Raw genomic sequence first — 3,497 nt, 5'->3', positions numbered from 1 at the left:
CAGGGACCTGGGTAGAGAAGAGGGAGTTGTGCCATGGGGCTCCCCAGCGCTGCTTTGAAACATTCTCCCCCTTTTTTATTATTATTATTTTTTTTTTTAAAAAAGTTGCTTATTTTTCCCTGAACGGAAAGCGAGCTCAGCGCTAAGCCAGCACACGGCAGCGCACCAGGGGAAGCAGCCGGCCGGCCGCACCGCTCGGCCTCGCTCTGCCCGCTGCCGTCTCAACCCTGTGGCTTTCTGCCGGAGCTGGGGGGACTCTGCCGGTGCCCCCCGCCCTGCTCTGCCCTGCCTGCAGCTCTGCCGGCGCTCCCCGACCCGCCGCGCAGCATTGCAGCAGCCCTGGCGCACATCTGTCCCTGCGCCCACTCTTATCTGCTGTGGCTCAAACCTGCCCTGCAGCATTGTAAGAGTTCCCTTGAATTAATTTTTTTTTTTCCCCCCCCCACCCCTCCTGCTCTGCTTTCTAGCACAAAGTGCCCTGAAGCTCTGCAGCTTTTCCAGCATTTTTTTTTTTCCTCTCTCTCGGTGTCCCCTCGGCCCCCCGGAGCAGGGCAGAGCCCCGGCGGTGGGTGGGCAGGAAGCTCGGAGCTGCCCAGGGACCCGCGTCCAGCTTGGCTTTCCCGAATGGAAGCCAAGAGCATTAAAGCCCACACCATAAGTAAACAGTGCAGAAATTATAGGTCCAGGGTTGGGTCATGAGCTTTGCTCTTTTGGTTTCTTGCGAGAAAAATATCCCTGGGATGCTTCCGGCTGGGAGGTGGAGGGGGAGAGAGAGGGGAGCTGAGCACGGGCTGTCGGGACAGAAATGCCCCCGCAGACCTCGAGCGCAGCCGGGGCTCACCCCAGTCCTCTCTGCTCAGGATCCTCCCGCCTCTGCCCCTCTCCCACCCTCCGCTTCTCGCTGCGCCCAGTGCAAACTGGGGGGAGGATGCGAAAAGGTCCCTCCCAGACCCCCGGAGAGGCAGCGGGCAAAGGCTGTCCTGGTTTTGGGACGTTTTCCAGCTTGTTGCTGGGTGACAGCCCAACCCACCCCCACGAGCATCAGAAGGACATTTTCTTGAATTGTTTGTCTGCTGCCGGCTGCTCCTCTCGGCAGTGCCGTGCCGGCCACAGGCCTGCCAAGCTCTTTGCTGGGGCTCCCGGGCGCTTCCTCGCCATAACGCCAGTAGCTCTATTTGTTCTTCTTTCCAAAGGAGCAGCAAAGCCAAAACTTGCAGCGGGCAAAGTCCGATGGGGGCAGAAGAAACCCGCCACGTGCTGCGGAAAAATGGCTGGGACCAAAGTGTTCCCACCAGCCGCGGTGCCTGGGCGCACAGGTAAATAGTGACACTGACCCTAACTAATGCGCAAAGTAAATGAATCCCTTTCAGTTAATTGGCTTAAGTGTTACTTGTAGTGAGAGTAAATATTTTACGACAGCGTGGAGGCTTCGCGTCGCAGCGGCGAGCTCTGTGCTCTGCTCGGGGGAGCAGGTCTCTGCTGGGGTCAGAGGCTTCTCAGCCAGGGAGGGTCTGGGGCAGAAGAACCTGTTGGCAAAGTCATGTTTGGTCAGATCGATCTGATAGGGTTTATTAACGCAGCCCGTGCTCTGGGGGGGCACCCCGGGGTGTCCTGCGACGTGCTCGGGTCGTGGCGTGGGGCTGCCGGGCGCTACCTGCGCCTCCCACGAGAGTCCAGGTCAAATTATGATATTTTTTCAGAATTTTTCACGTGTGAATAACTGTGCCCTGGGAGGGGACCCGCCCGGACTTGTGTTGTCACCAGAGACCTCTGCAATGATGCCAGCGGCGGGCGCACTCTTCTCTGTGTTGGAAACCAGCGGGGCTGAGGCCTGGCGAAGCTCAGCACAGCTGTGCCCCAGGGCAGGGCTGCGGCAAGCGGTGCTGCAGGTTCAGGCGGGGTGAGGTGGCAAAGCTGGACTGCCCTGAGCACCGAGAGCTGCTCCCGAGGAGCACTGGGGTGACAGACCGCTGGAGCTTGGAGCAGGGATTTCTCTGGGATGGGTTTGATAGGAAAAGCGATGCCTGACCCAGCCGGAGGGGCCTGTCCTTGCTGGGGTGCCGGGCCACTCAGGGACGAGTGGTGACACTGAGCTTTGAGGATGCCATGCGTCCCGTTTGGCTGTTCAGGGAAATTCAGCTTTTTTTGGGGAAAAGTTCTAGCAGTTTTGTAAGAATGACCCAAAAGCCCCAACCCCCTTGGCAGCTCCTCTGCCCCCGGCTCGTGCTCAGCATCCTCCCGCTGCGGTGACAGCGGATCGGAGCCAGGGGGGCTCGGGGAGGGCTGGGGCCGAGCTGTCACCTTTGGAGTTCACACCCTGAATTGTCACCCTGGCTGTTTGTCTGTCTCCGTATCCTGCTGCTCCCCTGCAAAGGGAATCCCGCCGAGGCGCCCCTGACTCCGGTGTCGATGTGATGGCTGGGCTGATAAAAGAGGGGGGACACCCCCCAAACCCCACCAGTGAAGCCAACAACCATCCTGGGGCTTCAGCGTGGCCCTGGCTTTGCCTGAAGGCTGTCAATAAAACCGACACCAGTGGGGTGTTTAACTTTTAATACACTGTATATTTATTGCAAACAATAATATACAAAAAAAAAAAAAAAGGAAAAAAAAAAAAAAAAAGGTAAGTTTCACAAAGAGAAGGATCTTGCAAACAAAACAAAACAAACTTACCTAAAGACAAAATATGATTTAAATGCCAGGTCTTTTAAGTTACAGAAATACTTTAAAAAGATCTGCTTTTATACAGAAATAGAAAGATGCCATATTATAAGAGTGCTTTAAGATTTTTTTTTTCTTCTACTGAATCCCTAAAAAAAAAAAAAAGTTAACAAATATATCATTTTTTTTTTTAAATAAAAAAAAAGTTCGCTGTCTTTTTTAAAAAGCAATCCTTAACTGTTCAGCCACAGCTTCACCAAAGTCAGTGTCCCCACCTCAAGCCAGTTTTGGGGGTGGAAAGCTAAAACGGTGCCGCCCCCGCGGCACGGCCGGGGCGTTGGGTCTCGTCCTCGCACGAGCTCGTGTGTCCCAGAGAGCTGAGGCAGAAAACAAGGCAAATGATTCAGTGATACGCTACATTTGCAATCGTCAGTTTGTACAAATTTTTTTTTTTTCTTTCCAGTTTATCCTTAAGACAAAAGAAAAAGGAAGAGCACAAGTTTGTACAAACCCAGGACACAGATTCCAAAAAGAATAATAATAATAATAATAAAAAAAAAAAGAATTAAAGAGATAAATAAAGGACTGGTTACAGTTTAGACCATAATTTAACAGGCACGGTTACCTTCCAAATAATGCTCCAACGAATGCAATTGCTTTTGAAAGGACTTAAAATAGGAGGGAGATTAAAAAAAAAAAAAGAAAATTGTGATTAAAAACTGCTCTTCTCACAAAATAAATAATTTAAAGTATCTGTGATGTCCCGCCAACAGAGAGGAGCCCCTGGACAGGTTTTACATCAGGCCTGGGGTGGATGGGGGGGGGGTTGATTGGGG

The sequence above is a fragment of the Athene cunicularia genome (genome assembly GCF_003259725.1).
Source record: "Athene cunicularia isolate RWA chromosome 18 unlocalized genomic scaffold, athCun1 chr18_part1, whole genome shotgun sequence".
Taxonomy (NCBI): Eukaryota; Metazoa; Chordata; class Aves; order Strigiformes; family Strigidae; genus Athene; species Athene cunicularia.
The sequence above is the reverse complement of the archived record's forward strand: the minus strand, read 5'-3'. Positions refer to the sequence as shown.